Raw genomic sequence first — 13,694 nt, 5'->3', positions numbered from 1 at the left:
GTAGATAATTATCTTTTATATTTATTGCTAGACAATCCAAAATGGGATATCAAATTGCATTAAATGATTTAATTGATTACCTTCTTTTTTATATAAACATCATTAGTTAAAAATTTAATATAGTTGATAAATATCAAATTGAATGTTGACGATTTAATGTGAGCAAAAAAATAAAACTCGTTTATTAGAGGTTAAAATATTTCATATACGTTGATGTTACTATCAATGAATGAAAAATATAGTTTACCAATTTATTATGAATTTAGAAAATGAGTGGAAGAGTGATTGAATTAATTCGAGAAAATAATTTGTGTGATTATTATGTATTTTTCGAGTTGTATATAATAAATGAATTTGAAATAGAGTAGGAAATAAATTAATAGATAGTAGTATGATTTGATATAACAAATTAAATAAATGGCATTTTAGGAAAACTTTGGAGGTCTAAATAGTATTTTAGGTATCTATAAAAGTAAAATTGAGGTCTACTGAGTAAGGAGATCTAAATACCGTTTTTGAAGATATGAATAGAAGCTCCATTCTCGAAAGTATTCTCATAATCAGCGCGCAAGTTTCTCTAATGTATTCGTGGAGCCACAGAGGATCAATACTTTTTGACGAGACATACTGACATAGATTGCACCATATAGAGCTTCCCTATCCAACCTATTTCAATTTGTCTCTCACGCACATAGTTTCATGGCCGGAAACTAACTCGAATTCCTTTTAACAAATTGAAAGACCTCCATCAAGTACTCCCGAAAATTTCGATCCAACATAATCCAATCTAACGTTTTAATAATAATAGCCTCGTACCCGTGCGATGCACGTGTTTTCATCGCATGAGTTTGCACAATTTTATTCAAGTGTTTATGTAATTCTATTTACTCCGACAGATATTTTTGACAAAACACATTAGTTAAGCATTTGTGGTTTTACGTAATTATCCTGCTACTTTGTGTGTGAGACTAAGACTACAAAAATGGGTATATTTAGAAATTCATATTTTGGTGATTTTCTTGGTTGCTCGCTTTTTAGTAGTAGAGATTAAGAACATCCCCTGCAAATCCAATTGTTTGCATGCGGTTACACAAACCATTCCAAAGTGCGCGCTAGTGCCTCAGTTGTAGCCGGTTTCATTATGCATGCAAATGATGCAATCAATTGGTACCTACGGCATCAACGTTCACAACGCCCAGACCCGGCCACTTTGCCTTTGTCAATACCAGAAGCTTCTTCCGGAAGGTGCATCGATCTGACTATATGAGATTCTAAGTATGCATGTGATAAAGTGATTTGAGATTCACATTTAAAATCAATTAGTAATAGATGAAATGGTCCAAACCCACATGCAAGGTCTCACATATGGCTGTCAATGGGTCGTGTTGGGTTGAGTTTGTATTGGGTCAAGATGTTTTGCGTTCATAAAATATAAACTCAAACCCAACTTATTTAATAATCGTGTTAAAATTTAAACTCAAACTCAATGTACTTATTAAACGGGTTACCTGTTTAACTCATTTAATATATATATCGTGCAATTTTCTATAAAATAAGCAATTAAAACAAATTTTTTAATAAAATAACAAAATAATTTATCTTAATACATATATTCTAGTTCAAAAATGAGTAAAGACTTATTAAAACCGTATTATAGATTATGTTACTTTCTTAAATTAGTCGTATATGTATTTATTTTATATATAATTTTGCTTAATTGTATATTAATCATGTCATGCGGGTTTATTTAGGGTTAGCAGGTTGACCCATGATTGACCCGATTATTAAATGGGTCATGGTGGGTTAACCCACCACTGACCCGTTTTCTAATCGTGCAGGTTCAACTAATTTTATTTCGTGCAGATTTCAAGTCGTGTTATCGGGTTGTGTCAGATTCACACGTACTCATTCCCAATATATGATATATATTCCAACACTAGGCAACCTACAAACTCCTTGAAGACCAATATTTGCCACTTTGGCCCAATATCTTTTTCTGGAGTCCGGACAACAGCCGCATTTGTCCCTTTAGGCTTGAGATGGATGATGTAATCACATTTTTAATTTTTAATTTTTAATGTGAAATTAGTGTCTTCGAACATATGAAAGCCGATCCATGAAGATAATCGTCGTAAACATTCTAGTTGATTACATAGTTAAGCATCAACAGTGACTAATTGGTTCATTCTTGTTATAAAATTTCTTCTTGGCAAGAGATCACAACCTAATTCACAGAGCTTCTGATTAATTAGAACTCAATGCATGAGATAGCTTTATGCAAGAACCACCAGTAACAACACAACACCATTATCATTGAATCGAAGATTCCACGCACAATACATCATCATTAGCTTTTGTAATTATTTTTAAACATTGCTAGATTGATGCATGTTTGGTTCCCGGAATATGGCTAGTGAAATTATTGATCTATATATAGTTTTATAATCGATTGACAGTTTAGTCTTATAATTAATACAGCCCGTTATTTAAAAAAATTAATACAGCCCGCGATATATAAATAATATAAGTATATAACCAATAATTTGTACTGAGGATAGAGGGCCGTGGCAGTACTTACTACTTAATGTAGAGGAGGAATAATTAACATGAAAACCATGACATCTCCACGTCTCAAGAAGAATCTTCATTATTCATTATTATCTAATTCGCTATACAACTACACAAAACCAAAGTAGATTAAACAATATTTATACATACATACATACATGTGCTACTTTCTAATATGCACAATAACTTTGAGGAAAAAATTTACTTAGCAGAAATTAGGAAACAAAAGGAGAAATGATGATGATCGTGTAGAAAAATATGCATCCCAATTACAATTGTATGAAAAAAATAACTTTTGTCTTTACCAAAGAGAAAACTTTGTGTAAGGTGTATTTCTTTGGCATCTTTAACCTTTGATGGCACGCATGCATCATACATGGAATTATGTATATATGTTTTCTTTCTATATGTACTGGATATTTCTATGAACACACTTTATATTGTTATTGAAACAATTTCATATCTTGAAAACAATCTCTCCACACAATAATTGGGTATAATAGAAAATTTATGGAGTAAAATTTAATGAATTCAAGTATAAAAACAAAATAAAAGTATGTTTATTACAATATCCTACATAATTGTCCTTTGCCGACCTTACACTCATCCAATACTTTTAAATCGTTATAAATCTTAAAAGCTAATATTTGATGCAGAATGAAATAATTGTGTATTATTGAATGATATGGGGGCCTATATATAGGCATTACAAAAACCACAATCTCGTAGGATTCGGAATCCTAATATATTACGGAGATGCTAATTTATCTCCTAACATGAAACTTATTAGGCTAAGACACACACAAAGGTAGAATACTAATTCTCTCAGAACACTCCGCCTTGTGTCGCATGCCTAGGTTGCATGGCGCACAACGTTGTCTCGGTAAAAACCTTGTCAAACAAAACAAAAACATCTTGGGTAAAACAAAAGCTTGATCGAAGGGAAAAAGAGCACAATGCACCAACTACTTAAAGATCTTAACATGTGATGTAGACTCCCCCTGAAGTCTACCAAACTCTAAAGTTCCGACAAATGACGCATGCCAATGCTCTTCACATGTTTCACAAAAGTAGATTTAGGCAAAGACTTGGTGAACAAATCCGCAACATTGGATATGAACTCACTTGATTAATTTGAACATTCAAAACTTCTGTTGTTGAACATTGTAGAAGAACTTGGGCGAAATATGCTTGATGTTGTCTCCCTTGATGAAACCTAACTTTGTCTGCTCTATGCAAGCAGCATTATCTTCATAAATGCATGTAGGTTGATCAGTTGTAGAGACTAATCCACAAGAATCACGAATAAGGCGAATAAGTGATCGTAGCCAAACATATTCTTTAACTGTTTCATGGAGAGCGATGATCTCCGCGTGATTCGAAGAAGTAGCAACAAGAGTTTGCTTGATTCCATGGCGGTGTTCTCTGTGCAATAGGGGTAGAACAATCCCATGTCAAGGGAACCTTTCAAGTACCGAAACAAATGCTTGATTCCATTCCAATGACGTAGCGTAGGCGCAGAGCTAAATCTAGCTAATAAGTTCACTGCGAAAGATATATCCAGTCTAGTGCATTGAGCAAGATACAATAGTGCCCCAATTGCACTAAGGTATGGAACTTCAGGACCAAGAACTTCTTCATCATCCTCTTTAGGACGGAATGGATCCTTCTTGAAATATAGACTTTGGACGACCATGGGAGTAGACAATGGACTGCATAGATCCATATTGAAACGTCGAAGCATCTTTTGCGTGTAATTCGACTGATGGACTAAGATGTCGTCGACCCTATGCACAAGCTCAAGGCCGAGGCATAATTTCGTCCTCCCTAGGTCTTTCATCTCAAATTCCGACTTCAAATAAGACACGGTCTCTTCAATCTCATCAAGAGTACCAATTATGGTCATGTCATTAATGTAGACCGCAACGATGACGAATCCAGAATTTGTCTTTCGTATGAACACACATGGACATAGTTCATCATTCTTATAACCTCTTCTCACCAAGTATCGATGCAACTGATTGTATCACATTCTTCCGGATTGCTTCAACCCGTATAACGAACGACGTAATCTGACTGCATGAGTACTTCGTGGTCTGGAGGCACTTGGTGGAGGTAAAGGACTTCATGTATATCTCTGCGTCAAGATCCCCATAGAGATAAGCTGTGACCACATCCATAAGCTGCATGTTAGTCTTTCGGACACTACCAGACTAATAAGGTAGTGGAAGGTAATGATGTCCATAACAGGAGAATAAGTCTTTTCATAGTCAATGTCAGGTCGTTGTGAGAATCCTTGCGCCATGAGTCTTACCTTATAACGCACGATCTCGTTTATCTCATTACGCTTACGAACGAAGACCCATTTATGTCCAACTGGTTTGACATCTCTTGGAGTCAATTCAACCTTTCTGAAGACTTCTCTCTTCGCTAATGAGTCAAGTTCTGCCTAGATTGCTTCCTTCCACTTCGGCCAATCTGCTCTGCGTTCGCATTCAGCTACAGAGCAAGGTTCAACGTCGTCTTCAGATATGATCTCATGTGCGACGGAATAAGCAAAAACGTCATCAATGCATGTAGTGGCTCGGTTTCGGACCGACTGCTCACTTGTGTAGTTCACTGAGATTTCGTTGTTCTCTGGCATCAAACAAAGTTCCATAGCATCCCATGGTAACACTTGAGTTGATTCATGGACATAGCTGTAATCAGAGACAACTTCATACGATGGTGATCATTGTTGATGACGCGTTGTGCCTTAGTCATTCGCTTCTTTTTAGGCTTTGAATCCCTAGAATTTATCGGTCTCCCCCTTTCCTTTGAGGAGCCGAGGCCGAAGTTGATCCATGCCGGGCCATCTCGGCATCGTCGCCACAAGGGGCGCCGGCAACACCACGGGGTACGGTGGTGCCGCCGCCGGCCTCCGTCCCACTGTCAGGGGCGGTGCCAACGTTGCTAGGTCCAGGAGCTTGTCTTCCACGCTCGTATTTCGGGACATCCAACCGTGCCGGTACATTTGCAGCGGGTATGTTCGATCTCGACACTTTAGCAATATCTACAAAGCCGTCGGGCATCGAATCCGCGACTTTCTAGAGGTCGATAATGCGTTGCACTTCTAACTCGCTTTGAGCAGTGCGGGGATCATAATGAGACATAGTGGGGACACACCACGTCAATTCATGACGTTCATTTAGAATGATAATCTCCCCCTAACGACGGGAAGCATGTCTCATCAAAGTGACAATCTGCAAATCTTGTAGTAAAGAGATCTCTGGTGGTTGGGGAATTATATCCAACATAGATACCTAATCGTCTCTGAGGACCCATCTTAGTACGCAGTGGAGGTGTAATAGGCACATAAACGGCGCAACCAAAAATGCGTAAGTGTGAAATAATGGGTTCGTAACCAGTTACCATATGGTACGCACTAAACACTTGGTTAGCCGTGGGTCGGAAATGAATAAGTGTCGCTGCATGCAACACTGCATATCCCCACGCAGAGACCGGCAGGTTAGTACCCATAACCATGGCCCGAGCAACAAGCTGAATACGCTTGATCGTAGCCTTTGCTAGACCGTTCTGTGAATGAACATGAGGAATGAGATGTTCAACTTCGATCCCAATAGACATGCAGTAATCATCAAAAGTTTTAGAGGTGAATTCTCCACATTATCCAAACGAATGGATTTGATAGGATAGCCGGGGTGGTGAGCCCGAAGTTTGATGATTTCAGCTAAAAACTTAGCAAATGCAGCATTCCTTGTGGATAGCAAAGCGATGTGTGACCGGCGCGTCGATGCATCAACTAAAACCATAAAATATCGAAAAAAGTCTGCATTCTGGTTGAATAGGTCCACAAATGTTACCTTGGATACGTTATAAGAATGGAATGTTCTCAGTTGAAACCTTAGCAAAAGAAGGACTTCCTTGAAATTTAGCAAGAGAACAAGCTTTGCAAAACGAGCGATGGGCATCAGAAATTGCCATGGAGGCATTAGAAAGCATGTGAGGCATCACAAGCTCTTGTGAAGGAGGGGATGTCGCCATCGACGGCATGAAAGCCGTAGAGCTGCCGAGAGAGGCATGCTCGGCCACACCGTGCGGTGCACGAGTAGGCACGGCCTCACCGTGTGGAGCATGGGTGAGGTGATCCTCCAATCACTTCCGGGACTTGAAAAATGGATGACCATGTGAATTCTTAAGAATTCTAATCATCATATCACGTCCAGGGTGCCCGAGACGGGCATGCTAAAGCATATAAGAGTCTGAATCACAAAAGTTGCGTTCAACCACATATGATTCAAAGATTCGAATGGAAATAAGATACAAACCATTCCCAAGACTCGGCATCTTCTCTAAGATACGGCGCTTGCCTGCTTTCTCAGAGGTAACACAAAGATATTCCTCTCAATTCTCAACATAAGTATCGAGGTGAAAACCATTGGCACATATGTCCTTAAAACTTAGCAAGGTGCAGGGAGACTTCGGCGCATAAAGAGCGCCTACGACGTTGAGAGTGGTAGCATTAGGCAACATGAAAGAAGCAGTGTCTTTTCCTTGAATGACGGATTTCGAGCCAATCATTGTAGTCATCGAAGAAGTTGAAAACACTAGATCCGTGAACAACTGCTTGTGCCGTAGGACAGTGTGGGTCGTTCCGCAATCAGCTAGACATTCAATTTCGTCGCAGGACATCTACAAAATGACAATTAAGAGAGTCAGGGACACGGGAATAATTCTATACAATACGCCGTAGAATATTGTAAGAAAGGGAATCGGAACAAAGTGCGACCCCATTGAATGTATCACATGGCAATAGTACTACATTCTTCAACTAAAGAGTTGGAAATCATGGTATTGAAGCAGTGAAATACCAAACAGCAAACTAGGGTGGTAGAAACTATCCAAAATGGTGTGGAAACACACACAAAGAGTGTCGGTGAGTGTCTATAACGGACTTGGAGAAAACCGGAAAACCATATCAAAAGAACTCAAAACCGGGTGAAATTTGGACTAGGAAAATGTGGCAGCATCTGCTGGAAATATGCCGGAAAATGATGAGAAACGATGAAAAAATCGCCGGATAACTCACCGGAATCCGGTGGCACCGATTGCCAGAAAACCGGCCTGCGGCGGCCGGAGATGGCCGGTATGGAGGCCGGAGCTGCAGGTCCGACAGGAACCGGATGGCGGTGCCGAAAGCACCGGAAAATGGCCAGAAGGCAGTGAATATGCCAGCAAGATGCCGGAAAACGTTCTGGAAACGCCGAAATGGTAACCGGGTACGGCCAAGGGAAAAATGACGTCGTTTTTTACGTTCCGAGGGCCATTTTCCAAATTTGAAGTTCCAAATTCACAATGTAGTGCTATTGGGGTCTCATGTAACCCAAAAGCGTCAAATTTTAAAACCACGTGAGTTGCACATGTTGATCATCATGCTAAGTGTAAGGTAAATAAAATTCTCAAAGAGGTCGTCTTGTAAGCAAGAAAATGAGAAATTTTATTGAATGTCAATCTTAAATACATCACACATGAACTTCTAATTCCAAAATCAAAAGACTATTACAAAGTCAATGAAAATAACAATGGTGGTCTGCCATAACAATACTTTAATCATAAAGCTAAAAAAGCTAAAACGACTAATCAAAGTTGGGAGTATCCATGGTAGCGGCCAGAGGCCTAGCCTTTGAAGCAAGGGGCTCGGGCTTCATGGAGATGTGGTGAGTCTCAATCTCAGGATCCTCATCCACATGATTCGATTCGGGTTGTAGAAACTTCTTGTAGGCGGAATATGCCTTGATCATCTCTGTGCTAGCGTGACAATCACGATTAAAGTGCTTGAAGGAGCCACATTTGAAGCATGGAGACTTTCCATTGCTAGAAGTGGAGGCATGAGGAGGCGTACGGCCTCCTTGAGGTTTTGGACGGGGACAGCTTCCCCCGGAGGGTGCGGGACTGCCACCATCACGAGTCCAAGTATTAGACTTAGGCCGAGACCGGCCTTGTTGCCTCCCACCATGAGAGTTGTTGTTTTGGTGCTGGTATGCAGCGTTCCTTGATTGATTCTTTTGCTTAGGAGCTTTCCCATAGTTAGACTGTGGCGTAGAAATCTTTTTAGTGCCAACAGGTCTATTATTGTTGTTGAGGAGGATCTCAGAATGTCTCTCCTTCTTAGCCAAGAGCGCCATTAAGTCGGCGAAAGACCGGATCTTCCCTTCCTCTACATGAGTGCGGTATGTATGAGCTTGAACCTCATAGTTGATTGGAAACATGTCCAATGTCTTATTGAGAAGATGTAGGTCGGTCTTGATGAGACCAATGGTGCCAAGATCAGATTACATGCATAGCATATCATGATTAAAGTCATCCACTCTCTTATAGACCAATAACGGATGTTATCTCATCCAACGGTCAATTCAGGGAGAAGCTTATCATGAATGTTATTGTACCGCAAGCGTAGTTTGTCCCATAATTTTTTAGGATCTTTTACGTTCAAGAATTGCCTCTTGAGAGTTGCATGGATGTGACGTCTCATGAAGATGAGAGTTTGAGTCTTGACCATGGGTGGGAAGTCAGCAAGAGGGTCGGCAAACATGTCTTCTATCACTCGGCTCTCGAAAACGAGCTCGATGACGGAAACCCAGCGGTGGTATTCCTTTCCTTCTAGATCAAGAAGGCCAAATTACGGTCGAGATGACGATGACATCTACAAAAACGAATACAAAATCGATTAGATTCAAGTATAATTGGAATTAGAAGGGGTGACGTATATGGTCACAAGAAAAATCGATGCAAACGGCGATACTCGCGATCACACCCAAAACAGCGGTGCACTCAAGCGACCACACGAAAATCGATTAAGTTCCCTTTCAAAACAATCGTAACTCCCCCAGGACTATCACATAGAAAACATCGACCAAGAAGGGAAACCCATCCCTCTATAATCTCATCAGCGTTATAAGAAAGGCCGGAATAAAGACAAAAAGAAGGCTAATAGCGCCTGATATAATATATCTATACGTTCAAAAGCGGGAACGTTTATGAAAACTTTACATTTGAAGGTTTGTAGTAGACGGGAGTAGCTTCTCTTGAGCGAAGACCTTGCTTGTAAAGTTCACGTTTCTTGCGTGAATATGCGGGAGGAGCAATTTTGAATTCTTTAATGCGGGGTCTTGCGGGGCAAAAAGATATTTTTGCGGAGCGAATGTGAATGAGTCCCTGCGGGGTTGCGTGTAGGGGCTGGTTGCAGGGGTGGCATGCAAGGTTGTGGGCAGGGGTTGCGCCGACGAGGAGCGCTGACCGGAAGATGCCGGAGATGAAGGCGGTCGGCGGTAAAAAACATTCTGGGGCTCTAAAAGTTTCAGGGATATAGGGCAAAGTGCGTGATAACATGATGTAGAATGAAATAATTGTGTATTATTGAATGATATGAGGACCTATATATAGGCAATACAAAAAACCACAATCTCGTATGATTCGGAGTCTTAATCTATTACGGAGATGTTAATATATCTCCTAACATAAAACTTATTAGGTTAAAACACACATAAAAGTATAATAGTAATTCTCTGAAATAATATTTATTTAATTATACGGAAAGACTAATTTGTAAGAAGAGTCTTTCGAGCAGCCCACTCTAAAGAAGTTGAAATTAAGAACAACACATTGAACATGAGGGAATGAGTACGTGATCCCGGCATTTGATCATAAGCTAACATCTTTGGTGTAAAAAGTTACTTAATTACCGGAAGATCTAGATACATGCCAGTTTATTTGTTATTTTTTAATGGGAGTTGAGGCTGTTTAGCTTCATTATAATAATTTTGTCCAAAAAACGCTCATTAAGATATCATTGAAATGCAACGTGAACAAAGGATATAGCACCTATAGATGCTCCTATAATTCCATTAAATATTCAATTGAATTAGATTACAGTAATATGTGACTAAATTGAAAATCAACCCGTGATAGAAGGTACGTACATGTTTGTGCATATATATTTGCAAAAATTCAACACTAAATCTTAAACGTGATTACGAATTTTATTTAGAAGTCAAAACCCCATGGCAAAATTATTCATATATTTGAAATATCTATTCTCTATTTGGAGAAATACAAACTATACATAGGACTAGCATGACTTGCCGACATTGGTTAAGAATTCACTCGACAATGACATGACAATTAATCATATTCGCGGAATTTTGATTAATACACTTGATCAGAGTATTAAAATATACAAATTATTTTTATTGAAGAATGATATACAATCACGATCCCGAATGTTGACTAACGGAAAAACATGAGAAGGCACTGTCGGAATAAATCTTTTTTAGTAAAATAAAAATAAATCAACAATGTATTGAATGTATTCCACACTTTCAAACTTAATTATGAACAAATGGAACCGCATACTGTTCGCACCAATTTTTTTTTTTCTGAAATTCATTGGGATATTTATAAAATGAAGACTTGAATAATCATTATATACTCTTATGTTATTGTCGTGCTACAAATAAGAGGTTTTGAACCGAAATTCAAACTTAGTACATAATATATGTCTATTATTTAAGAACTATCCTTAAAATGAAACATAAATAAAATAAAATAAAAAACTTACTCTACGACTCATAAAAGTATAACAATAAGTTAAAATACAATATAAATTATTTTTGACCCTACGGTAACCAGAACATTAACCAAACCACAAGTAATGGGCCTAAAAACCCACACCATTAGACCCGAGCCCAAAAGAGGTTGTAGGTCCAAACAGACCCAACCAAGTCGCCCAAGCCCACCAGACTCGAGCTCCTGACCCAGATTGGAGCTTCTTTGTCGGCGACAAGAAACCACCGCACAGAGCCCAGCACGGCATCTGGAGGTTGTGATATGCGCCTGCTATTCCCTTTCTGCCAGATCCACCTAGATCTAGTTTTCCAACGCCGACCAAGACTGATTGGCATCCTTGGACACAAAAACTTCTGATCAACCACCGCCTAATCTACCGACGCACGATTCATCTTCATAGCCCGAATTTGTCAACCGACAACCCGCATAGTACTCTCATCCGAAAAACAACTCAACCGGAACTTGGGAGAAACACAATCACGATTCTAACAACAGAGAGAGTGAGACCACCGACTCTGCGTGCCTACACCGCCATCACCACACCAACATACGGTCTGTAGAGCTGAAGGCTCTACACCGCCAACGCGAAACTTAGGTTTCACCTCTCTACGGAGCTCCACAATGCACGGAGACCCCATCCTGCCAAACATCCTTGTTCGCACCAACACGAAGTTTTAGGGTTTGTCACGGTTTCACCAACAACCAACCAATTGCTAGGTGATTGATGGTTTTTGAAAAATCAAAACCTAGCTAGCTCCGGCATGGAATCAAGTGGAGGTCGTGGGTCCGATCGAGGATGGACCAACGAAACAGGGGCGTTGTAGCTTATCACATCATCACCCTGAGCAAGTCTGCAGGCTTTTTCGGTCAGCAAACCCAATGGACCCACCGCCCCATACGGCTGCTCCTCCGAGAACCGGCAACGCGTGCTTCCATGTCCATTCACCCACCCACCCACCGAGACCCACCTCTGTCTCTATCGCTCTCTCTCTCTCTCTCTCTCTCTCACAATTCCACATTTCCACGATGGATCACGAGGTGACAACAGTGTAAGAAGAAGAAGGGAATGAAATAGCTGGAGCTGGAGATCATTGATCACGAAACTCCACACAAGCTAACACTACCTCGCAGCAACAGCAGCAGCTACCTTTCCTACAAGAAACATGCACTGCATGTTAACGCTTGTATATAATTAAGTTATATGTTATTCATCGTCTTCTTGATAACCACGACCGGGCAGAAAGGCCGGCTAGCTGGACGTACCGACGATCAATCTCATCGCACTTGTTTTATTTGAGTAATTAACTTGTTAAAATGCAACCTAGCTAATCCATCCTTCTTTTCTAGATTTCAAATTAAACTAATTCCCAGCTAGCTAGGGGCCATACATTGTATAGTTATTTGGTTTAGTTCTTCCATTCCAATCTGTCCCTTTTTTACATTATCTATATGACTATATGACCGGGAACCTACTCCACTAAAGTGTAAATTCAACTAGCATTATCTCAATTATTAGCTATTATCTCAATTATTAGTCATTATAATTTTTAGTATCTTACATTTAAAAATTATCCCATTGTTACCTCAATTTTCTATTTTATGTTAATTTTAGTTATTTTCGTCAATTAACACCGTTAATGACTTTATTTCATACCAAATTTTAAGGGCATTTTCGTCATTTTATTTTTCACTGATTTCACTTACTTTATAGCCAACATTTTATACCATTCAAATTAACGAATAGTTATATAAGCATTTTATTTTGCTTTTAAAATATTTAAATACCTATGATAGAGTTTTTGAGCATATTATTATAACAATATGGTGTTGGTTGGTGAACACATACAATATGAAATACATACTGGTTTATTTTGTAATTGCGAACTTTAGTTTGTTTGTAATAGTTGTGGTAAATGAAGAATGCTCATTAATTTTATAATGATATGAATTAATTAACTTGGTTAAAAAAAAGTTGAAATTGAAAGAAAATAAAATATGGAATCGAAAAATAATGAAGTGACGAAAATGCCCTTATAAATTAATGAGAGATGAAGCCACAAATGACGTTAATTGATGGAACGAACTAAAATTAGGTTGAAATAAAACTTGAGGTATTAATACAATAATTTTCAAATATGAGGTACTAAAAATTAGAATAACCAATAATTGAGGTACCGTTTGTTGAATTCTCCCCCACCTAAAATAGGGAGAAATATTTTGTCTATATGACTATATCTATTAGCTTAATTTGCACTTATTTCAGTTATTTGTGGCTATAATAATCATTGTGTTAGGTCTTGCATGCTTTTTCTTAGGCATACAATGTACATTTGTTGTTTTTCTTCAAAAGATAAAGATGTTTAGAACTTTAATTCTATATGTGATGAGTTGAATGTAGTAATTGCTAGTTCATATTGACATATGTATATATAATTCCCATATCAAAAAACATACATGTAATGTGTTTTTTTTTTCAAACTAATAGGATGCAGAAAATAACA

Source organism: Argentina anserina, chromosome 1 (assembly GCF_933775445.1).
Source record: "Argentina anserina chromosome 1, drPotAnse1.1, whole genome shotgun sequence".
Lineage (NCBI taxonomy): Eukaryota > Viridiplantae > Streptophyta > Magnoliopsida > Rosales > Rosaceae > Argentina > Argentina anserina.
Note: the sequence above shows the minus strand (reverse complement) of the source record.